Raw genomic sequence first — 25,707 nt, forward strand, 5'->3', positions numbered from 1 at the left:
AATTGACTCTAAATACGTGAATAATAGAGATTTGCTCACAGGGTATGAGTGTTTGATTCGCTCATCTCTCCTCATTGGGGTCATTTTCTCTCAAACATCCAAGCAGCAAACATTCTACCATAAGCTTGTGATGACACTAAAATCTCCACTACTGTAACACCTTACGTTTACGACCTTATGTTGTGCCAAGTTAAGACATTCGGAAGCGCAAACTAAGGTTACCGGGTTGAAAAACCTGAATTTGAAAATTTCTTTTCCCGCATTACTATTCACCGTAACCTTAAACTTGGCATAACTTTGAAAAATCATAACTAATTCTAGAAAAATCGAAACGAGGTCGTTCCAAGTCTCACTCGAAGCTCTTAACATCATCTATCAAGGAAAAATGACCTCAGGTTCCGCTTTAATCAGAAACGCATTCGTTTTCAATTTCGAAAAGTACTGTTCATTTGGTCATTTTTCTATTTTCCAGGATTTTTGCCTAACTTCGGAAAGGCATAACTTCTTACACAGAGCTCCGATTGTGACGCTTTACCACTTATTTTAAAGGGAAAAATAAGATCTATTCGCATACCAAATTTCAAGGAAAAAGTCAACCATTTGACCAGGGTCTTCGTTGGTCAAAGTTTGGTCAAATCTAGACCATTTTTATCCCCTTTTTCACTAATTTTGACAGCATTTCGTTTTTCACTATAATCATACCATAATCACTTATAAAGCTACTCTATCACTAATATACATTCCAAAAAGGGTATCATATCATGTATTTATGAACATAGTATGCTTACATGGCTTGAAAGAGAAAGGTTCAAAACCGTATAATACATTACATAATTCATAACTTCTTCAAGCCATGACTATTTCCTTTCCTTTCTCCTTAGCAGTAGTGGCACCTAGGATATCATGTTATAGGAGGAATGAGATTTCATAGAAATCCCAGTAGCATTGAACATACAACCATCAAGTCAATATGCATAAGATGTCATGCTACATGCAATAAGATAACATTTCTAGTCTTTATGCCATGCTATAATCATTCTGTATCCATGTCATCATATCATGGAGCATATAATCATTCTGGTCAAAACTCAATCATGCAAGAGCCAAGGCATACATTGCAAGGAGTTCACATCATCTGTACATAACATTCTCATGGCACATAAACACACATAGCAGATACATCAAATGCAGATCAACAAAATAATTGCAGTTCACGCTACCTCAATTCCTTGCTTAACGTTTCCTCCTTGATCCCTTGCTGGAGATCCTCCTAGGTTTCCAGAAGAGTTGCCTATCAACCATATAGTAAGGGTATGGTAAATTCCATATCCAGTATACCATTCTTTCTCAATATAATGCTACCCTTGTATCTTTCAATTTATAATTTCTGTATACCTTTCCTAGACCTTTGACCTTGGTTTGACCAAGCCTTAATCCTCAATTAAGGTCTTGGAATTCTTCCTTAATCCATGATTAATCATGCTTTCTTGGTTAATCACTAACCCTTAATCCTTAATCCAATATTTAATTAAGGTCTTCAAGTCACATAGTCATAATCCTCTAAAATTAAATCACTAATCCCTTTTTGGATTAACCATTAATCATTCTCTAATCAACATGATTAACCATTAATCATTCCTTAATCAACATGATTAATCATTAATCATTCTCTAATATGATTAAGCTTTAATCAATCCTTATTTAACATGATTAATCATTAATCATTCTTCAATTAGCATAACTAATCACTAATTAATTAGGGTAGCTAACCTTAATCACTTACTAATCCTTAATCAAATATCATGACTAATCTTAGCTATCACTAAACCATAATTAATCAAGGCAATTAATCCTAATCTTCCTCAAATAAATAATCAACTAAAAGTAATTAACACTTAGGGAGATAAACATACCTTAATTAGCGCTTAATCGGCGATTAGAGGTGATTAAGCTTGCTGTCTCTCTTTCTCTCTCTTCTTTCTTCCTTTCTCTCTCCTAGAACTCAAGAACACAAAATTCTCTCCCAACAAACACCTCTTGGCCGAATTCTTCATGAAAGGGGGGGGTATTTATAGGCCTTGATATTTCAAAATGCCGAAAATGCCCTTCGGGAAAAAGATGCGATCTCGGCCGTCCATTTTTTTCTACTTTACACGTGGACAAATCTTAGGGCACTCACCATAAGAAAGTGACACATGTAGGGACACCTAATCACCATGTGATTTTCATGTGGAAAATAAATATTATTTTATTATTTGTCTCTTATTTCCCTTTATGCCCTTGAACAATGTGGAAAATTCCAACTTTGTCCTCTCCTTCTAATTTTGGCCGAATTATTGCTCTTAATATTGGAAAAAATATGACTCATCCAATAATCAGTGCAATCCACTGATTATTTGTGTATTTCCGGTCCGATTTTCCAACAATCCTGTCCAATTTACTGTCACAAAATTTCGATTTCAACACCTCATTAAATTCCCCTCATTCCAAGGGTAATCCATGATTTTTCTCAAGTTCTATCTCCCTCTATAATTTTCTAAATTTTATTCTGTCAAAAATCACTATTCTACCGATAATAATTCGGTAATAAATATCCTTTAAGCTAACCTTTGTACATCCAAAGGTGGGAAATAATTTTATAAATTAGGATAATATGTCACATAATTTATCCATATTTTTTCTTGAATTTTTGAGGCCTCTATATATTTTAAATAATGGAAATTGGCTAATTTTCCTTAATTAACCAAAAATTCCAATAATTACAAATAATTTCCTGATAAATTATTTTTAATCTCATATTCATCTTCTAAGCCTCAAACATTATTCTGTACCCTCCTTTCTATTTTTCATGACTTTTTGGGAATTTTCAGGAATTTTGGACATTATTTCCAATACTGTCCTTTCTTGACTGATCTTTTCAAGAATGACGGTTATGTCCCTATCCTGATTTTTCCTCATAGCCTGGATCCTCTACCAGTCTACTATACTATTTGGCCTTAGTTAGTCACAAATCATTCATCAACTAGAATAAAATTATCAGGGTGTGACAACTACTGTTCAACATTCATGTAAAGAATCAAGAGGACTTTTAAAGGTTATAGTGATGGAAAGGCTAAATGGAACAAAAAATGGTGAACTTGAGTGTTAAGAATTAAAGAAATGTGAGTTAAATATCATTTATTTTTAGACAAGGGAGTTCAGATCCCAACCTTCTACCACCAAGAAATACTTTATTCAACTTTATTTTGTTGCTATAGCTGATGTATATATAAGAAGTATTTCTTTACTTTTCTGCTCTTTTTGTTTTTCTTTTCTTTTCTTTTCTTTCTTATTCTTCTTCTTTCTTTCTTTCTTTTTTTCAAACTGAAACATAAGTAAAATTCCCAATTAAGACCCACGAAGATCAGGAAATCGTAATTGTCGAGATGGAATCAACTCAATTAACATCGTTGTTCAAAACACTCAAAATGGTAGACAAAATGAAGGAAGTACAAGCTAAAAAATGGTTAAGCAACAGATAGATGGTTGTGGGTTGTGTTTGGGTAGAAAGGCATAGAAAAGAATGCCTCTATCATATTCAAAATCATAAATGCACACGTGATTTGGACTAAGAGCTAAGACAAGTTCTAGGAAATGTAAACCACATAAATAATTACTCAATATAAGAATTAAGACTCAAGAATATCCTTCCAGCAAGGGTTTCACATCTGAATTGCTCATACAAGAAGTTTCAATCAATATGCATTAGTCACAAGGTATTAAGACACTTATCACAAAAGCAACCCATGAGATGAGGATTAAAAAGATCAAAATAATCACTTAAGAACCCTTAAATCTCAAAAGTGACTATAGAGACTTTAGAAAAAACATTTTCAAAATTAGTGCTCTTAAAAGTCCAAGGATGGCATGGTTTCCAGGAAAAACTTTTTGACGTAATGAGGGTATATTAAAAAGGCAATGGTTTGCTTAAAAAAGATGTAAAGGTAGCTTAAAAAGGTTCCTCTTACATAGCATTGCAAAAAGCAAAGAGAAGGATAGCGATGCACAGCAAAAGAGGTCAAGTCGTGACCTGAAAACAGTGAGGTCATGACTTGGGTACACAGAAGCACCAAGTCAGGAAAGGGGGGTTGAAGTCGCGACTTGAAATCATCGAGGTCATGACCTGAAATCACAAAGAGCCCTCCTTTACGAAAGTTACTCCTCAAGTCACGACTTGAAGTAGTGAGGTTGCGACCTGAGGTCACAGAAACTACCAACGAAAATTTTTCAAAGCTTGGCCAACATTTAACAAGTAAAAACCTTTCAGCAAGCATCAAAACAAAGATAAATGATCAAATTCACAGCAATTCACCATCCATAATCAATTCAAAGCCAAATAATGATGATAAAAGATTGGACTCTAAAAATCTGAAACAACACTGAAATGATATAATAAAGCGAAATGAACTTCTCCCCCACATTTAGATTTGACATTATCCCCATTGTCAAAGGAAAAGGGAAAAGAATAGTAGCAACCACAAAAGAACACAATAAACCAACTAGTCATTGTAGAAAAGTTTAAATACAATAAAGTTAAGCCTTCAGTTACAAAAACAAAGGAATAACAGAAACCAAAGAAAAAATAAAAAGAAAGTAAAGACTATTCTTAGTCTTCTGCTTCTTTTCTCTCCTTTTTACCAGTATCTCCTCCTGCCTAAACATCTCCTTATCCTATCTCAGCATCAATAGTAGCAGTAGCAGTACTAGAAGATTGCCCCGGACCCTTACTAAAGTAATTGGTGGCAGGAATGGTGTTCTCCCAGAAAGCCTGTTCATACTCTTGAGGTAAGTTGACCTTGAGAACCCTGGTCATCTCCAACATCAGAGGGTCTATAAACCTTTGTCTTTTGAACTCATGTGACATAGAAATAGCTTTGTAAGCATTAAACTCCTCGCTCAGATTTGTCACTTATTGACTGAGTTCAGTAATTTGCTCACTTAAGGAGGCGAGGTTGAAACTAGAGCCACCCTCAGCTACCTCCTCCTCTGGACCTTCCTCCACTACCTTTTTTCCTCTCTTCCTCTCTCTGTTGGATTTGGAGGCAACATAGAACCTAATTGTGACAGGGTCCAAGAGAGAGTCAGACTTGCATGTTGGTATCCCTTTTTCCAAACACAGATCGGTAATCAAGTGTGGAAATACCATAAGGGTTTGGATATTATTGACACAATGATCAATCTGGTCCAGGGCAATAATAGGAATGTTAACAGGCTATATAGTCATCAGGAGGTGCAAAAGCAGCACGCCCTCTTCAAAGACATTAGATATATGGGCTGAGGGCATTATGTTATAGGTCATGAAGTTTAGCCAAATCCTGGCTTCATCATTTATGTGCTTGTACTCAAAAAATTTCCATCCACTTTCCTTTATAGTCCACCTGGCTCCCCCTATGGAAACTTCAGTAAGTCTGATCTTCCATCATTGGTACTCACAGACAAGGACATCAGGCAACTTGTAGAACTTCTCAATAGCCTCCCGGGTTAGATAACATTCACCACCTCTGAAAGTGATCCCCCTATGCCCGTCCATGGCAAAGCAAGTGTAGAACTCTCTCACCAATGTTAGATTAGCCTTGTTCCTCTTCTTTATAAGTTCCTCAAAGGCCCCTCTGTTTAGCAAGCTCGTAAAAGTGGTACTACTACGTTTCTGGAAAATACCGCTCTTGAACTATCCCTCTATTGGTAAACAATTCCACGACTTTCTTCCTTGAAAGTTTGGTCTCCTCACAAGGACAAAGCTTCTTCGAGCCTGAAGACTTGGGATTCTTGGTGCTAGGCATCTGAGTGCAAAGCAAACAACCAATAAACAACCAAAGTAAACACACAAAACAAACAACCCTAGAAAAGAAACTAAAAACTACACTAAGCCTAGAAACCAAGCACTCCCCCACACTAGGCCTATAGTTACCCCTCACTTAGGCAAAACTGTTAAAGATTTTAAATTAGGACACTTGCATTTTAAAACCATTAGGGAAATCATGAGAAAACCCAAGTATTCATAATTTTCAATTGCCCAAAATCTATTTCTTGCAAATCCTTAATATGTAAAGTCAAAATCCATTGAGAAATTGCAGTTTAGAAACAACAGAGGTGAATCAGAGGTTTAAAACCTCCCCTGTGAGCTCAGGTTGCGACCTAATAATAGTAAGGTCGCGACTTGAACAGACAGAGGGAAAAATTTTGAATTCAGAAAGGTTCGAGGTCATGAAATGAAAACTGTGAGGTCGCAACCTGAACCTAGAAAGTTCTGAAAACGCTGCACGAACCAATTTGGTCAAAAACCAAACCTTTTCCAGAAAATGTAATACCAAGCAGTTTCAAAACTAGTAAAACACTATTTTTAATGTCCAGCCATACTCTACTCAATCAAAATCATAGCCCTAACAAAAGCAACACTACCTACCCAAAAAAAACACAGAAAACTAAACCATGAAGAACAGAAAAACTGAAGGATGGAAGAACTGAACGCAAGGGTGGAGAGGAGGCTTGTTCACGAACTGTAGGAGATGGATTTCAAAGTGGAGCTACTCAAAAAATGATAGAAACTGAAGAATAAAAAAATCTAAATGGTTGTGGAGGAAACAAACCATTAAAAAAGGCTGAGCAGTCATAACTTTAGAGGGAATTTGAAAAGATGCAACTGTTGAAGAATCTAAGATTAGAGAGTCATGACTTCAAAAGAGGAACAGTCATGGGGAATAGAGAGATGAACGTGAGAAGGGATGAAAAACTGAAAGGAGGGTTAAGTGTGGTTTTACAATGGAAGGCTTCAGGTTTTAAGCCTTGGAATGAATATATCTTGAATTTAGGGTATGTTCAAGGGCAAAATGGTAATTAGAGTGGAAATAAGTAAGGGTAAAGAGGTGAACTTGAAGAAAAAATTCTGACTTTTCATGTCAAGTCGCAACCTTAGGTATACGAGGTTGCGACTTTAACACAGAGAGGGGGATCTAGGGTTTTAAAAAGGCTCCAAGTCGTGACCTGAAAACATTAAGGTCGCGACCTCAACTCACAGGGAGCTTTTACCCAATGTCTTCCCCAAGTCGTGACCTTAGATAGTGAGGTCATGACTTCAACGCACAGAGAGCTCCCATACCCAGACAAACCCTTAGGTCGCGACCTGGAAACAGTGAAGTCGTGACCTGAGTACACAGAGAGGGCTCTAACACTCAAGACCCTTAAAAACGTCAAACCTAATTGCTGAAAGAGAGCCTAAATTGTCGTTCGCTTAGAGGTTCTCGCTCAAAAATTTATCCAAGCTATGCAGTAGTGCAAACTCGGGTCGTTCTCTTTTGGGAGCCTAAATTAGATGTCTAAGTTAGATTAATGCTATGCAGAATAATGAAAAAGGGGGTTTTTGGTGTTTTTAGCCATTAATGAAATACCAAAACTAAATGCAATTAATTCAAATCTAAGTTACTATGTTTTTTTTTTGGATTTTTCTAAGATAGAAGTAATGAAGTGAAGTTAATGATATGTAATCTCTTGAATACAGTTTTGAAGCAATCATAGTTCAAAATAATTTTGGGAGTAGAAATCACCAAGTTTTCTAAATGGAAACCTTAAAGAACTCTTTAAGTCTAGGATCTTAATCAATGGCACCCATCTCATAAGATCCTATTAAGCTCACTTGGCGTGTGTATTAAGATTAATTAATGCACTTGGTTAAATGCAAGCCCAGATCAACTCAACAATCACACATTACCATGCAAGAAGGAGAGTATCAAAAGAGTTGCATAGAGACATACATGTAACCACATGTATTGAAGCTCAAATTCATCACTAACTAATCCAATACACAAAATGATCATCCAGAATTGATTACAACCATAATCAAAATAGTTCAGCTCAAATTTACAAATCCTAGACCTAGAAATTCATAAATAAAGAACTAGAACTCATAGATGAAGCTAACTCCCCTTTGAAGCTCTTGGAACTCATGCTCCTTCCACCATATTCAAGAGTTGAGAAGCTTAGCTAGTCATAACTCTTGAACCAACTCCAACTAGGTATTGTTCTTCAGCCATGGCAGCAGCAGATGGAAGAAATGGAAATGGGATTAGGGTTTCTGAGGTGGAAATGAGAGAAGAGGATGAAAGAGACGTAGGTGGTGGCTGAATAATGGTCATCTGCTCTCATCATACCCAAAATAGGGTTTCTAACCCGAAACTTACGTGCATGGGTTGGTTTCTGGGCATCGGTAGGTCAAAATTTCCCGAAATGGTCGGGTCTGAGATTTGCTGCTTCGAGAGGTTCGCCGCGGCGAAACATGGCAGAGACCCCTTTCTTCACGGATGAGTTTTCGCCGTGCCGAAATAAGATGTTGGCCGCGGTGAACTTTGGCAGAGGATCCTTTCCTGCTTCTTTTGCCTTGAGTTCTTCAATTCTGGCCCCAAATCTTTAGTGTCCTACAATAAAAAAAGTAACAAATTGAAGTATCAATTGTCCTAGAAGTCAATTGAATCCAATTAACAACCAATTATGACAATTTAATCCTTAAAATGACACTAACTTAAAGTAAGAACTATAAATTTAAATTAAGCACAATTTTCATTAGAAAGGACCGGAAAGTATAACAAAATCATGGATAATGATATGAAAAGAAACTAAAATCTTGAGCTCAATCAAATTCCCCCACACTTAGACCTTTGTACTCCTGAACAAAGCTCAAGGATAATTTAAAGTGACACTAGCACAAAGAGAAACACTACCATGCTTAAAGATGAAAGTAGAATATTAGTAAGAAATTCTCACAGAGTTGACATCAGTAAACAAGGATATGCTAAGAAAATGAGCACAATGGAAAATTAACTTAAAAGATTGATTAAGAAAGATCCATCTCACGGATAAGTGTTTCACTCTTAACTCACTTGTCTTTAGGGTTATTTCACTCCAAGTCTACTCAATCCAATTTCTACCATAGGCTTGTAATAACTCTACCTCTCCACCATGGGAAACAACTTTGCAAATCAAGAGGCCTTTTAGGGGTCAAAATTTGGAATGGGGGTCAGTTGGAATGAATGAAATGAGAATAAAAATGAAAATGAGTACGAACAAACAAATTATTAAGACAGAATTAGTCTAAATAAAAACTGGGAGAGAAGCTACTTATTTTTACTTTATCCTTTTTTTTTTTTTTGCATATATCTCTTTTTCTTTTTCTACCCCTTTTTGTATTTTTTTTTGTATGAGCAGCTTCTCTCTTCTTTTTATTTATTTATTATTTTTTTTTTTTTATATTGCATGCATGTACTCAAGTTGAAGGCTCAAAAGGGTTTGCAATGGTAAAATGATTGGGTTTGTGTTTGGGAAATGCGGGTATGAAATCGAATGCCTCTATCATTTTTACAAAAATTGATTCGCTAAGCTTCGATTAAGAATGAAAACAAGTTCTAGAGAAATATGAAATAAGCAGATTCACTCAATTCAATAACTTAAGGTCCAAAAATCCTTCCAACAAGGCTCAAATCTCAATTAGTCAATCTCAAAAGTTAACAACCACATAGTCATAATTTCAAAGCACATCATCAATTACTATCTGTCAAAAACATGAGAATAACTAATCTAAGTTCAACCCTCATTTAAAAGCATGAAAATTTTTCTAAAAGCACAAGTAAACTCTGAACTTTCTATCCATTTTAAAAAAATTGTAGGAGCATAAAGATTCTAAGCCGGGAAAATTTCTGAAGACCAGTTGAGATTGCAAAGAATTTATTATAAATTTTTTTTTTTAAGGGTTTCGCCGCGGCTAAAGAAGGGGGTCGCCGCGGCAAAGTATGGCCGAATGGCTTATTATTCATGAAAGATGAGGCTTCGCCGCGGCGAAATAAGAAGTTGGCCGCGGCGAAACATGGCAGAAAGCGAAAATCCCTGTGCAATTTCAACTCTTCAGCAACTAAACTCAAAATATTCACAAATAAACCAATCTATCAGTTCAAAAACACCTCAAAATCATCTAAATGCATGGATGCACGAGAAGCATTTGCTAAAATCCACAATATAGACCTCCCCCACACTTAAACACAACATTGTCCTCAATTTGTGAACAATAGGAAGTAAGGACAGCAAATATGAGCAAGGAGGCGCAGAGGTGAAAATAGAACAAAGATTAAAGCAAACTAATCAGAAATCATCCAAGTGAACAAGTGTAAAAACCAATGAGGCACAATAAAGGGTAAGAAACAATCCAGCCTCAAAACAACACATGAAACAAAAGAACAAATGAAAACAACAAAAAACCACAAAAACAGAAAACTAAGACTGATGCTCAGGGGCAACTGCTCCAGATCCTGACTGTCCTGCACCCGATGTGCCTGCTCCGTCCAGACCCATATGGTGCTGTGGCTTCTCCTCCTCAGCCGGTAAAGCGAAGTTCAAACGATCCGCAAGCAAAGCATCAAAACGGCAGCGGTAGCGACGTTCTCGCTCATATAGGGCATCACGGTCCTTTTGCCGCTTTATCTCCCGAAGGAGAGTAACGCGTATCTGGTGAACTTCCTCAGACAGCTCGTCGATGTCATCGGCAAGCGTGTCTAAGGTGACGGGCTGGGGAGGTTCAGGAACATCTTGGCCTTCCTCGACTGGATCAGTGGCTACCTGGCCTGCACTAACATCGTAAACGGGGTGGACAGGTGGGTGGGGTGCAATGGTGGGCTGTTTAAGACGCTCAAACTGGAATGGAGGTGCAGGTTCAAAGTAGCTGTCATCATTGAATGAAGGAACTCCGCTCTTGTGGAAAAGGTCAGAGACAAGATGGGGAAAGATGATGCTATTGGTGACTTTTTTGGTATTGACAGAATCGTAGAGGGCGGATTATATGATTTCAGCTACATCGAAAGATTTTCCGGTCATGAGGAGAAAAACAATAAGAGCTTGGCGTTTGGGGAGGTTCTAGAGGTGGGAGGTGGGTAGGATGTTATTGCAGACAAGGTGTAGCCACGGCTTTGCCTCAGGCCGAAAATCAGAACGTTTTAAGTACAGTTCAGCAGTGCGGGGACGATGCCAAGTGGCACCATCCCGGCATAGGGTCTGGACAATCTCATCATAGGGATAATTATCGCGATAATGAGAGTACTGAGAATTAAGGACTACAGGAAGCCGGTAGTGGTCTCTTATGTTATAAATAGTGAAAGTGTAGTTCACATGCTTGCCCCGGAAGGGAATGGATAGCATGCCATGAAGGCGGGCGTAGGTGTAGAAATGGCGGGCAAAGACATCATTACCATTAGCTCGTGGGCGAGCCAATTCAAGCATTTAGGATTCCTAGAGTCTTTGGACAAAGGGATGGTCGGATGGTTCAAGGGGAAAGGATCTCTCCCTAAGGAGGGGGCGCTTGTCCACTACCTTATAGATGTCATCATAGGTTATGGGTCCCTCAGAGTCAGACTCAGGCTCAGACACGGGTAAAGGTTCAGGGTTTTTGGTGCGAGGCATTTTCCTGAAGCAATAAACAGTAAGAACACTAAACACAACAAAAACACCTACAACCTAAACAACCCAGAAAATACTAAAATTACAACCTAAACAGTAGCAAATGGTTAGTTAATGATTCATAGGTTTTCAGAGGACTAAAAATTTTCAAAATTAAGCAAAGAGATTAATTAAAAACACAATGCACTATGAATCATTAGATAACCTATAGGCCACGTAACTACAAACTAACCACAAACTAACCCACCCTAATAGCACAAAACCAGAACAAATAAACTAATAAACCACTAAACTATACTAAACTAAAGGAAAGAACAAGGGAAAAGAAAGAACATACCAAGAGGGGGGAGAAGGTGCGCATGGCTGAAGCAGGGGAACACACGAAGACGCCGAAAAAGAAACGGAGAAGCGGGTGGCGGCGCTAAAATAGAGGCACACACACACGCGGGGCGGCTGGAGAATGAGGGAGGGCGCCGACTGGAAGGGAAGAAGGAGAAATTGAAGAAGAAAAGCAGGGGGAAGGAAGAGGAAAGGGAGGGGCCGACGGTTTAAGAGAGGGGGGAAGAGGCGACGGTTTTGAAGATTAGAGGGGGATGAATGGGGTTTAATGGGGTGGGGGTGTGAAAGGACCAAAAGGGGTTCAGGAGAAGGGGAGTGGGTGACTCAGATAGGGGGTAGAATGGAAAAAACACGTGGAAAATCAGCAAAAGACGAAACGCTTCACCGCAGAAACAGCAAGTTCGCCGCGGCGAACTATGCCCGAGAAGAAACGCAACGGAAGAAAAACGTTTCGCTGCGGCGAAACATCACCGAAAGGAACAAACAAGAAAACGAACCACTTCGCCGCGGCGAAACTTCACAGAAAGCACAGAACGAAACATAAAACACTTAAACTCAGATAAACACAACAACCAACAATAGACAAGGCTGGATATTTCAAAAACTTTAAAATGCCTCAAAAGAGATCAAGAGGTGTTTAACAAATCCATGAATAGACAGTATACCACAGATAAAATTCCTCAATCAAATTGAATCATATAATTCATTTAAAACACCAATTCATCAGGCATGAAACAAGATAGGATAGAAATCAAAACTTCCAGGGGAGTCTTATTGAATTTAGCTATAACTACTCTACTTTCCTACTGAAGGGAGTTTCTCCCCCACACTCATTCAACATACAATGCATGTAACATAACAAGATTAACAATTAAGCAAAAGCATGTAAATGAGTGAAGGAAAGAAACTACCAGGGAGCTAAGGGGGTTTCTGGTTCTCATGGTAGAGCTTCAACTGATGGCCATTAACTTTAAAGTTTGCTCCAGTTTCCTCATTGAGAAGCTCCACCATTCCAAAATTATGCACCTTTGTGACTGTGTAAGGCCCATCCCAACAGGTATTGAACTTTCCTTGCTTAAATTTGAATCTGGCCTTAAACATCAGCACCTTGTCTCCCACCTTGAAGTTCTTCCGTAGGAGACCCTTATCATGCACCAATTTTGTCTTCTCCTTGTAAAGTCTAGCGCTCTCATAAGCCTCCAATCTCAGCTCCTCAAGCTCTTGCAGCTGCAACTTCCTCTCTTCCCCAGAAGATTGCAAATCCATGTTGCATTGTTTGACTGCCCAATATGCCTTATGCTCCAACTCTACTGGTAGATGGCATGCTTTGCCAAAGACTAAACGATAAGGAGACATTCCAATTGGCGACTTATAGGCAGTTCTGTAATCTTAGGCTCCAATCTTTCTTGGATGGTTTGACTATCTTCTCCAGGACTTGTTTCACTTCTCAATTGGACACTTCAGTTTGGCCATTGGTTTGGGGGTGATATGCAGTAGAGACTTTGTGGGTGACACCAAATTTAGAAAACAAGTTATCTACCACCTTATTACAAAAATGGGTACCTCTATCACTAACCACAGCCCTTGAAATCCTAAACCTACAGAAAATGTTGGACTTAAGAAACTTAGAAACCGCTTGGGCATCATCTTTTCTAGTCGGTACAGCCTCTATCCATTTGGAAACATAATCAACAGCTAGAAGAATGTATATAAAACCAAAGGACGGAGGAAAGGGACCCATGAAATCAATCCCCCAAACATCAAAAATTTCACAAAACAATAAAGGTTGTTGAGGCATTTCATGTCTTTTACCTAACCCCCCAAAACGTTGACATTTGTCACAGGACCGACAAAAATCATAAGAATCTTTAAAAAGGGTTGGTGAAAGAGAGCCTTTCTTATCATTCGCTTTGGGGTTCTCAATCAAAAATAAATCCAAGCTATGCAGTATAGTGCAAACTCGGGTCGTTTCACTTTTGGGAGCCTTTATTAATTACCTAAGCTAGACTAAATGCCATGCAATGCAATGAAATGGGGTTTTGGGTTTTTTTAAGATTTAAATGAATGGAGCCTAAACTAAATGCAATGAAACAAACCTAAGATACTATATTTTTGGTGTTTTAAGATAATAATGATGGAATGGAAATGAATGATAGGAAGTCTCTTGAAAATGGTTTTGATAGCAATCATAGTTCACTTAAAATATTGGGAATTTCACAAATCATTAGGTTTTCTTAATAACAACCTCAATAACTCATTGAGTCCAAAGCTTACATTAATAACTCATTAATGAAAACTTTGTTAAGCTTCCCTAATGTGTAATTCTGGAATGATCATGCAATTAGTTCAATGTAACACAAAATCAACTCAGTATCAAAACATAACCATGCAAGATAGGAGAGAATCATGAGAGTTACAATAAGCATATATGCAACTACATATATTTAACCACAAAGTTCAACATCAATCAATCCAAATTACAAATGTAATCATTAACCAATAATTACAGTATCAGTCCCAAGTTCTTAACTAAGAAATTACAACTCCTAGACCTAGAAAGCCATAAATCATAGCTAAAAATTGCAAACTGAAACTAAACTCCCCTAAGCTTGGAAACTCATGCTACTCCACCATCTTCAAGAGTTGATAAACCCTAGCCCTCCATAGCTTCAAGAAAAACTCCAACCAAAGTGAATCTATCAACCATGGCAGCTGGGAGTGGAAGAAAATGAGATGGAGTGAAGAAAAGATGAAGGAAATGGATGGGGAAGAAGATGGAGGTGGAGAGGCAAGAAAATGAGAGAATAGAGGTGTTGGAGATGATAGAATGGAGTGATAGGTCGAAAATAGGGTTTCTAAGGGCTTTTAGGGTCAATTTGGATCGGATCATATGAGTAGAGGGTCTATTTTTGCGTTCTGGATCCGAATCTGACGTTACTGATACGAAGAGGTTCGCCGCGGCGAACTCAAAAGTTGGCCGCGGTGAACTATTCCAGAGAGGTATTCTAGTGAGATTTTGAAAGTTGGCCCCGGCGAACTCAAAAGTTGGCCCCAGCAAACTATTCCAGAATAGCCACTGATGCACATTTTCAGACTTTTTGCCACAGCACAGCATTTTCTTGGAAACTCTCATGTTGTGTAATGCTTTGGTCTTCAATCTTGGCTCTAATTCTCAAGTGTCCTACAATAAAAAGCAACAATTTGAAGTATCAATTGTCCTAGAAATCAATTGAATACAATTAATAACCAATTATGACAATTTTACCCTAAAAAAGACACTAACTCAAAGTAAGGACTCTTAATCTAAATTAAGCACAATTATCATTAAAAGGAGCCAAAATCTATGATAAATACCCTTAAAATGATATGAAATAACATAGAATAATTGGGCTAAATCAAATCCCCCACACTTAAACCTTTGTACTCCTGGACAAAGGCAATACAAAACTGAAGCAAGAGAATAGTATTGATACAAATGGGAACCCCTATGAATTCAAAGTAAGAAAGCGGTAGTGCCATTAATCCAACTCTTTAAAAAGCAATCATAGTGATCTAATTTAATGAGAAGGGATTAAAGTAGAGTACAGTCAATGCAATGGGAATGAACAAAAGAGAAAACACTCAAGATATAAATTGTTTCACTCTACTCACCAAGTTGGGGTAATTCTCTCTTAAATCCACTTAATCAACACTTTACCATAAGCTTGTTAAAATCCTACCTCTCCACTTCTAATACATGAATGTAATGATCAAGAGGACTTTTAAGGTTATGATAATGGGAAGGGTTAAATGAAATAAGATGAGGTGAAAAGATATGAAATGATTAAGCACCAAGCATTTTAGAAAAGGTTTCCAACTAACATTTACTCTAATCTCTTAAAGCACAACTTTGTTCTTCAAACCACCAATGAATTGCCTTATTTCAAGATTTTATTCTATTGGTACCATTTTATTTTGATCTTTCTTTCTTTGGCTTTTCTCAAGCATTTCTTCTATTTCTTTGCCTTTTTCTATTTCTCTTTTCTCTGTTTTTTTTATGCAATTCAAAACCCAAAAAGACAAAGTTTAACACATCATGAATAGAATAGTAAAAATGTTGGAAATTTGAATTGTAGGGAATAGAATAATATGGAGAATAATTCTCTTGTATTTCATTGATCAGAATATACACATATATATACAAGTGAGAGGAGCCTCTGCATTAATGGCTCATTATGATAATATCATATCCTATCAAATCCTAATCATAATTACATAATATTTACATATCAAATCATATCATATCTCTACACTCCCCCTCAAGTTGGAGCATAAATGTTAAGCATGCCCAACTTGTCACACAGATAGTCAACACGAGTCCCATTTAGAGCTTTAGTTAGAAGGTCGCCTAATTGATCACTAGAACGCACATATCTAGTGGAGATGAAGTTCTCCTTAAGCTTGTCTCTGATAAAATGACAATCAATCTCAATATGTTTGGTACGTTCATGGAACACAGAATTGGAGGCTATATGTAGGGCAGCCTTATTGTCACACCACAACTTTGCTGGCAAAGTGGTTTTAAGGCCAACTTCCTTTAATAGTTGATATATCCAGATTATCTCACATACAGACTGTGCCATAGCTCGGTATTCTGCCTCTGCGCTCGATCTGGACACCACATTTTGTTTCTTGCTTTTCCAGGACACCAGATTCCTGTGACACCTTATGTTTATACCAATTAACTTTTCTTGCGGAAGCATTTGGAATCACTTTTGAAGGCTACAATTGATGAAAAATCAAGTTCGAAAATTTTCATTTACGGGTTACTATTCATTGTCACCTTAAAATGTGACAAACTTCAAAAATTCATAACTAATTATAGAAAAATTGAAATTGAGTGATTCCAAGTTCTACAGAAAGCTCTTTGGATAAAATTTTGAGGAAAAATAGTTTCTGAACTGATTGCCTTGAAATTCGAGCTCAATTTCCTTTGAAAAATTTACTGTTCATTTGGTCATTTTCGGATTTTACTGTATTTTTGCCTAACTTTGGAAAGGCATAACTTTCTGCTCGGTTATCGGAATCGGGCAAACTACCCCTCATTTTAAATAGAAACATCAGATCTCTTTGCTTGCCAAATCTTATGACCTAACTCACTCGTTTGATAGGTCAAACTGAGCTACAAATTCACTGCTCCAGGACTTACGTTTTATCCCTTAACATCTCTTTAATTCTTTTTATTTCTTTGGCATACATAACATGGCCTTACTCTTTCCCATTCATGCTCATACACTTTCATTTATGCCATAAATATTATAATTAAATACATGGTATCATTGGCATCCATAACATAGTTCACAAAAAAGTAGAATTATACATATATCAACAGTCTCATCCATTAACAAGAATAATTCTCCGCTTACTTCTCCTTGCTTCTCATGCCATTATTGCCCATCATTGACTGACCTAAATGGTTGGTTAGGGAGGGGTGAGATTCGGGGGAATCTCAGTAGCAAACACTACCCATAAGCATGCAAGACATAATGCACATGCATGACATGTTATAACATTAACACATGAATGCCATGGAAAGTAAGCTAAAGCATTTCATGCTTCCATAACATATTGCCAAGGCAAAACATAACATAAACTTGCAAACATAACTTTGCAAACATTTCATCATAGCTTAGTCACATCATGGCAACACAATCACATCATGCAAGCATACATATCAAGCACACAGTATAGGTAAGTTCACTACCTTGTAACATGGCTTTCCCCTTGCTTTTCCTTTGATTCCCTTGTCTTTCCAACCGTGTGGACATTCGATCAACGTCACCAAACATCCTCTTGGATGTTCCAAAGGTCCTAAACATAGTCACATTGATCATACAATCCATTAGGACCACTAGATTACATAAAGTTCAAGACTATCTCTCTTGAACCTCAACCCTTTCTCTTAGTCTTAGGGTTTTCTTTCTAACTCTTCTACCATAAATCTCATCATTTTCCATCCTTATGATCCATTTTGTTGTCAATTAGGACCACTTTAGATGGCTTTAGATTCAAGAATACCAAATCTGGAAATTTTGCTTCGCGGGTACTGTTCACGCAGAATTTCCAGAATTTTTGCTCAACTTTGAAAATTCATAATTAATTCTAGAAAAATCCAAATTGCGTTCTTCCAAGTCTCACTGGAAGATCCTTAAGTTAAATTTAAAGGAAAAATAGTTTCAAGAGCCAATTCTACACCGAACAGTACCGGAACTGTACGGAACTCGAAACTCTTCCAAAAGTTCAACACTGTTTCCAGATTTCAAACCCTAACTTTGAAAAATCACCATAAATCGTACACATATCCAAATGAAGTGTTCTACCTATGGATTTAAAGCTCACAGAGTGTACTTTAAGCATGCAAAATTTCAGAATCAGATATGCACAGTAACTAATCCGAAATAGGCATAAAATCAGGTGCTATAACCATCACATACCTTGTTTTAGAGTTTGATCTGGCTTGGAACCACTTGGCCTTTCTTTCTCCCTCTTCTTTCTCTCTCTAGAAACCATTTTTCAAGAGCTTCCCCATGGATTCCTTATGCTTGGACGAAATGGTAGGGAGGGGAGGGGGTATTTATAGAAAAACAGACCGAATCTGGACCGTTGATCTTAAAAATACGTGGCTCGATCTGGACCGTCCATTTTCTCTTTTGATCTTACGGTGACAAGTGTCCTATGACATCATGCTTACCTCATCATGATGACATCATGCTTACATCATCAAGCCACATGTCTTTAATCCGACCGCACACGTGCCTTGCATCCGACCGTACACGTGTCTTCCATCTAGCCGTACACGTAATATTTTCTTTTTCTCATCTAACCGTACACGTGTCACTTTTATGTCCTTTCATCATTTATGGCATTAAAATAGGGAGAAAATAAATGGAAATTCGTGCAAAAATATCTCCTTAATTATTTCTCCACCTATCAAGCCAATCTTGCATCGTAACGGGTATTTTTCGGGTCCTGACTTACCCTGTACCACCGGGACAACTTCTTCTTAAAATTCTGGCCAATAAAAGGTACATATATGGCGCCATCTTAGAGGAGCATAGATGAAAATAATTAGCTCTACTGACAGGCTATTTGACCTTACTGAGTCACGCAATAGAGATTTCACTATAACGGGTAGACAAAAGACTGTCTAAAATATTCCCATACTGCGTTCTGATTTTTATGCTGTCCATAAATATCTTCTGGTGACTCAGCATGATGACTCGTCGGTGTCATGATTACGCTTGATGACTCAGCATGCTGACTCAGCATCGTCATGATGGCTTTTAGATATTTTCTTTGGTTTTGTCTCCTATTTAGGGGACAAAATTATTTAATATTTGACTGGAGCATTTTATTCAGTCCAGAGCTCCAAAAATTCATCCAAAAATATCATAAAATTCCTCCTATTCTAGAAAAAATCTGTGAATTTTCTCAGGTCATAACTCAACCTATAGCCCCACTTAAAAATCATTCTTTAAAATGCCTTTTTTGGGCACAACTGGCTTTTAAGTATTCTTAAAGCCATTTTGCTTGTCTTCTAGGGATGAGACTAATTTTATAATTTTCTACAGTCTCTTAGATCATACATTCCCATTTTACCATAATTTTCTGAGGTTTCCTTATGACTCAACAATTAAATCTACCTCTACATCTTAAATTGAGCCATAAACTTCTAAATTCCTTTTAAGTTACCTCAGGGGTATTTTCATCATCTCTCTTCACAAAAGAGTCTTAGAATATTATTTCCCATTTTCTGGGATTTTCTTAGAATTTTCTAAGTACTTTCCATTTTTACCCCTGATGGCCGTAACTTTCTGAATTTACGGTTTTACCCCTGCTTAGGCTCAACCTCATAAAACAATCTCTTTGAGGCTTCTAACTTAACCTTTGGTCTGTATCTAGCCTCTTTTCTCTTTCTGGGCCTTTGAGACTTTACTGGAGCCTCTAACTTTGATTACCCTTTAGCCCCTTAAAACATTCACTTTGCAGTTTAGTCCCTAAAACTGCTTTAACTTTCTTTCTCATCTTTAAGACCTCTACTAAAAAGGGGTCTGGTAGCCTATCTTATTCAGGCTATTTCTAGTACTTCAGGGCCCAAAAATCGAGATGTTACAATTCCCGCCCACAAAGACACAGTATCCTGTAGTAGACCGTCTCGTGGCCTTTGATCCACCATGATCCGCATCACAGAAGGACTCAATGTCTGTATGGCCATGATTTTTGTATAATATCCCACGACCTGGACATCCCTTCAAATAATGTAACACGTGCTCCAAGGCTTCCCACTGTCTGTGTAACATCCAGACTTTTAAGCCTAGAAGTTCCAGAAATAGCCTAAATTAAATAGGTTACCAGACCCCTGTGAGCAGAAGTCCCAAAGATGAGAAAGAAAGTCAAAGCAGTTTCAGGGACTACACTGCAAAGTAAAAGTTTTTAGGGGCTCGGGTATAATTAAGGTTAGAGGCTCCAGTAAAGTCTCGAAGGCCCAGAGAGAGAAAAGAGACTAGATATAGGCCAAAGGTTGAGTTAGAAGCCTCAAAGAGAGGATTATATGAAGTTAAGTCCAACCAGGGACTAAACTGTAAATTCTGAAAGTTATGACCAACAGGGGTAAAAATGGAAGAGTACGAAGAGAATTCCAAGAAAATCCTAGAAAATGGGAAATAATATTCTAAGGCTCTTCTATGAAGAGAAAAGATGAAAATACCCCTGAGGCAGCTTCAACAGAATTTATAAGGTTATTACCGGTAAAAAGTATACCATGTGATGTAATTATTTAAAATAGCAAGAGACCTCAAAAATGTATACAAAAATGAGCTTAAATGGTTGAAAGGTTGTACTAATTTATAAAATTAGTCCCGCAACCAAAAGGCCAGTGGAGTGGCTTTAATAAATTAAAGAGTCGGTTTTGCCGATAAAAGGGCATTTTGGTAAATGAATTTTTATACAAGGTTTAAAGGAAGTGTTATGGCCTAAGAAAATTCATAGATATTCTCTAGAATTAAAGAGAATTTATAAAGCAGACAGAACAATTTTCTGAGCTTTGAAAGGCCATAAAGAAAGCCGGAGAAACGTGGGCCAAGTAAATTCGGAGGAAGCTTATGAAACAAGTTTGATCCAACGGCTAGGATCTAATCTCTCATCTCCTCCACCACTTTCATGACACTTGGCATCTTCTAGAAGGTTGAGGTAAGCATGATGTAATAAGATGATGCAATGATGATGCAAAAGTCCACTTGAACTTCCAAATTTGCCCTTACCCTTTCTATTAGCCACCAAGGGCATTTTGGTCCATTCAAGCCAACTTTTTTGGCTATAAATAGAGCCTCTTGCCCTTCATATTTTCAGCCAACATGATTTTAAGTGGGGAAATTCTGTCAAAATTTAGAGAGAAAAACGTAGGGGTGAAGGCCAAGAAGAAGGAACAAAGTTCAAGCTTCAAGATCAAGGTGGCTGTAGCATCTGATGTGATACCTGTTTCGAATTAGTTACTGTGTGTATCTGATTCTGAAATTTTGCATGCTTAAAGTACACTCTGTGATCTTTAAATCCATGGGTAGAACACTCTATTTGGATATGTGTACGATTTATGGTGATTTTTCAAAGTTAGGGTTTGAAATCTGGAAACAGTGTTGAACTTTTGGGAGATTGTCGAGTTCCGTACAATTATGGTACTGTTCTGAGTAGAATTGGTTCCTAAAACTATTTTTCCTTTAAATTTAACTTAATTATTTTTCAGTGAGACTTGGAAGCACTCAATTTGGAGTTTTCTAGATTTAATTATGAATTTTTAAAGTTGAGCAAAAGTTCTGGAGATTCTGCGTGAACAGTACCCGCGAACCAAAATTTTCAGATTTGATATTCTTGAATCTAAAGCCATCTAAAGTGGTCCTAATTGATAGGAAATAGATCATAAGGATGTAAAATGATAAGATTTATATTAGAAAAGTTAGAAAGAAAACCCTAAGACTAAGAGAAAGGGGTTGAAGTTCAAGAAAGCTAGTCTTGAACTTTATGTAATCTAATGGTCCTAATGGATTGTGTCATCATTATGGTTATGTTTAGGACCTTTGGAACATCCAAGAGGATGTTTGATTATGTTGACCGAATGCCCACATGGTTGGAAAGTCAAGGGAGTCAAAGGAAAAGTAAGAGGAAAGCTTGAGGTGCAAGGTAGTGAACTTACCCTTTATGTGCTTGACATGGTATGCTTATGTGTTGGTTTGTATTTGTTGTTTGAATGATGTTGTGACATGATGATTGTTGCTGGAAATGCTATTTTTAATATGTTCCCATGGCCATGCATTTTTATACCAAGCATAAAGCATGATGGCATGTCACTAGTTAACTTAAATTTATGAAAAACTACATACCATACACTAGCATCCATCTTGTGCATGTATGTGGTAGTGTTTGCTACTGAGATTCCCCCGAATCTCACCCCCTTCCTAACCAACCATTTAGGTCAATCAATGATGGGCACTAATGGCATGAGAAGCAAGGAGAAGAAGTGGAAAATTATTAAGGCAAATGAATGATATTAATATTCAATGTATAATTCTCCTATGCTGTAAATTATGTTATGAATGCCATTACTTCAATGTATATGCTTAGGATGTTTATGGCATGAATGAAATTATATGAGTATGAATGAGAAAGATTAAGCCCATGCTATGTATGTCAAAGAAATAAAAAGAATTAAAGTAAGGAGATATTAAAGGATAAAACGTAGGTCCTGAAGCAGTTAGTTTTGAGCTTCAGTTTGACCTACCAAATGAATGAGTTAAATCACGATATTTGGTAGACCTATAGTGCACATCCCAAGCTTCAAAATGAGTAGTAAATAACCTCATTTGGATGTGTATACGAAGAGATATGAATTTTCAAAGTTAAGGCGCAGAATCTGGAAAGTCCAGATTTTACCAAACGGATAGTAATCTTAATCCAATAAACTGTACGTTTTCTATGAGGATGAGTTCAGTTGAGTATTTTTCCCTTAAAGAGCATTGAAAGAGCTTTCCGTAGAATTTTGGAACACCTCCATACGATTTTTCTAGAATTAGTTATGATTTTTCAAAGTTGGACCTGTAATCTGAAAACTGGACAGTGAACAGTAATTTTCCGAAAATTAACGTCCAAATTGAAATTTTTAAGCTTGAGACCATCCAAAGTGGTCTGGAATGGTTCTAAATGAATGCTAAGGTATTATATAAGTAAGGTGTGATAGTCTGACAGTCGGGGATGCCATGAACTGGCTTAGTACACTGACTGGATAAGTAATATCCGAACGAGTTACAGTGAGATAGTTTAACTTGCCAATCATTCTCCTGTACCTCTCAGGATTCTCAAATGGTTTGCTCTTCTGAGCCTCAAGCATCTGTTTTTCATCATCAAGAGAATCATCGAGTGGTATGCTCCCATCAGCGTCAAGGAGTGGGTTGTGAACCATAGGAAACTTAGTTGGTGCTGCTCCCAACTTTCCAGTTTCCTTCAGGAGGTCAAGAACATATTTGCGCTGTGTCAGTAATATGCCCTTCTTAGTTCTCATAACTTCAATACCTAGAAAGTATGTCAGAGAGCCCAGATCCTTCGTCTAAAAGTGGGAATTAAGAAAGGACTTGAGGGACGAGATGCCCGAACCATTACTGCCTGTGATCACAATGTCATCTACATATACCACCAAGAGAATCATGCCAGCCGCTGTTCTTTGATAAAATACAGAATGATCGCACTTGCTTTGGCTCATGCCAAATTTCTGTACGACAGTACTAAACCGGTCAAACCATGCACGAGGGCTTTGCTTCAAACCATACAAGGACCTCTTAAGGCGACATACTTTCCCATGCTCCCCCTGAGCAACGAACCCAGGTGGTTGCTCCATATAGACCTCTTCATGAAGATCACCATGTAAGAACGCATTTTTAATGTCTAATTGATATAGATCCCAATCATAAGTAGCAGCCAGAGAGATGAACAGACGGACAGATGAGAGCTTAGCAACAGGAGAAAAGGTTTCGGAATAGTCAATGCCATAGGTTTATGCATAACCTTTAGCCACAAGGCGAGCCTTAAGGCAGTCAAGTGTGCCGTCAGCCTTAGTTTTCGGAGTGAACACCCATTTACATCCAATGGCCTTTTTACCCGCCGGTAAATCGACCAGGGTCTATGTACCAGCCCGATCAAGGGCCGCCATCTCCTCTTCCATTGCAGCACACCAACCTGAGTGGGCCAAGGCTTCACGAATAGTTCTGGGCACAGAGATAGTATCTAGGGAGGCAACAAAGGAACTGGACACAGGAGACAAGCAGTCATATGAAACAAAGGACGAAATAGGATGGGCACAAGTACGTTTACCTTTGCGAAGGGCAATGGGTAGATCAAGAGAGGCATCCGGGGCTGGAACAGGAGGTGTCTCAGGATTAGGGTCAGAACGAGGTTCAGTGTTGCTCAACTCAGGATCTGAGGGCGAGGCGGACCAGGGAGGAATAGAAGCTGGCGTGGCGGTAGTAATCTCCTTTGACCGTCATGGATACACACGATCAAATGGTTGAACGAGTGCGGGAGCGGGTGCTTGCGACGACAGTGATGGTGAGGTGACAGAGTATATTAGAAGGTCATCCTCCTCCGCAGGTGGAGCAGGTGGGGAAGAATGCGAGAAATATGGTGTGGACTCCTGAAAGGTGACATCTGCAGATACTAAATAACGATTGAGAGTAGGTGAGAAGCAACGATAACCTTTTTGGACCCGAGAGTATCCAAGGAAGACACATTTAAGCGACTTGGGGTCTAACTTTGAAATAGATGGACGTACATCCCGCACAAAACAGACACACCCAAATATCTTAGGAGCAATAAGGAACAAAGGCTTAGAAGGAAAGAGGGTAGAAAAAGGAGAGTTACCATCAAGAACAGAGGAAGGCATTCGATTAATAAGGAAGCAGGCAGTGGAGACCGCGTCAGCCCAAAATGGTTTAGGAACCTGCATTTGAAACAAAAGTGCACGGGCCACCTCAAGTAGGTGGCGATTTTTTCTTTCTGCAACACCATTTTGAGCTGGTGTATTGACACAAGACGACTGATGAAGTATACCATTTTGAAGCATGTAAGATTGGAACGAAGCAGAGAGATATTCTTTAGCATTATCACTTCGTAAGGTGCGAATAGAAACATTAAATTGAGTTTTAATCTCAGCACAAAAGGCACAAAAATGGGAAAACAATTCAGAACGATGTTTCATTAAATATAACCAAGTTGTCCGGGAATAATCATCAACAAATGTAACAAAGTATTTAAACCCTGCTTTGGACTCTACAGGACAAGGACCCCAAACATCAGAATGGACTAACTCAAAAGGGGATGAAACCCGTTTATTGACACGAGACACTAAAGGAAGACGATGATGCTTGGCAAACTGACATGACTCACAATCTAAAGACGACAAATGCTGAAATTGAGGATAAACTTTCTTAAGAGAAGATAGAGACAAATGACCCAATCGACAATGAACTTCAAAGGGAGAATGACTGCTAGCGCAAGCTACCGCATGAGACACCCGATCATCCAGTATATAGTGCCCGCCAGATTCATAACCTCTACCAATAATCCGCCTCGTCAAAAGATCCTGTATCAAGCAATGAGAAGGAAAAAGTGAGACCCAACAGTTTAGTTGACGGGTGAGTTTACTGGGAGATAGGAGATTAAAAGCAAGTTTAGGAACATTTAGCACAGATGACAAACGGATAGAGGGTGTGGGATTAACAGTGCCAAAACCGAGAACTTGAGACTGGGAACCATCAGCGATGGAAACACTTGATGGATTGGCAAAAGCATTATAAGAGGAGAAGAGATGGCTGTTACCTG

At 38.1% G+C, this 25,707-nt stretch overlaps 1 long non-coding RNA gene across 1 annotated transcript; it reads left to right on the top strand.

Annotated features, from left to right (window-relative positions):
• The first annotated feature begins 2,295 nt into the window (after positions 1 to 2,295).
• LOC114757138 (uncharacterized) lies at positions 2,296 to 23,628 on the top strand. The gene is made up of 3 exons (XR_003741539.1): positions 2,296 to 2,307; positions 20,214 to 20,218; positions 23,459 to 23,628. It is a non-coding gene; the product is annotated as an uncharacterized LOC114757138 (long non-coding RNA).
• The last annotated feature ends 2,079 nt before the right edge of the window (positions 23,629 to 25,707 follow it).

The sequence above is a fragment of the Neltuma alba genome, unplaced genomic scaffold, assembly GCF_004799145.2.
Source record: "Neltuma alba isolate B1F8T4 unplaced genomic scaffold, ASM479914v2 tig00010563_pilon, whole genome shotgun sequence".
Lineage (NCBI taxonomy): Eukaryota > Viridiplantae > Streptophyta > Magnoliopsida > Fabales > Fabaceae > Neltuma > Neltuma alba.